Raw genomic sequence first — 677 nt, forward strand, 5'->3', positions numbered from 1 at the left:
AAAAAAAAAAAAAAAAAAAAAAAAAAAAAAAAAATAGGGCAATATGTCCAAAAGTATTCTTGAGCACTGGTACAAATTATTTAGACCTCTTGAGTCAAAACTTAGCTGTCGGAGACAACCCGCTTGGGACCTACTTCTGTCTCTCTCAAACAAAAGCTTTCCTTCCCCCAGTAAATATTCTGAGCACCTGCAAGCAGGCGCAGGGGCCAGGGGTTTCATCCCTGGGCCTGCCATGCTGTGGCGGCCCTGCCCCCGGGGGCGAGCTGAGGTGGCAGTTCAGACTGGGCATGGTGGCACTTGCCTGTAATCCCAGCTCTTGGGAGGCTGTAAACAGGCGGATCACTAGGAGTCCGATCTAGTAGTGAGACCCTGACACCCTGTAGGTCCTTCCACCCCCAAAATAAAAATTAAATAAATAAATACTTTGATCTTTAAAAAAAAAAAGCCGTGCTTCAATGAGGAAATGGTTCTGCTGTATCTTCAAAATGAGTCCTAATGAACATACCGAGTTTTCACAGTAGAATATAAAATGTATTTCTGACCAAAACAAATGACCTTTCTTTCACATGTGCTTTATTAAGCTCTGAGAGAGAAGTAACTAGTTAACTCTTCATGGTAAAACCATAAATTTCTTTTCTTCCTTTTTTCTTTTCTTTTCTTTTATTTTCTTTCTTTCT

Source organism: Octodon degus, unplaced genomic scaffold (genome assembly GCF_000260255.1).
Source record: "Octodon degus isolate 3935 unplaced genomic scaffold, OctDeg1.0 scaffold00021, whole genome shotgun sequence".
Lineage (NCBI taxonomy): Eukaryota > Metazoa > Chordata > Mammalia > Rodentia > Octodontidae > Octodon > Octodon degus.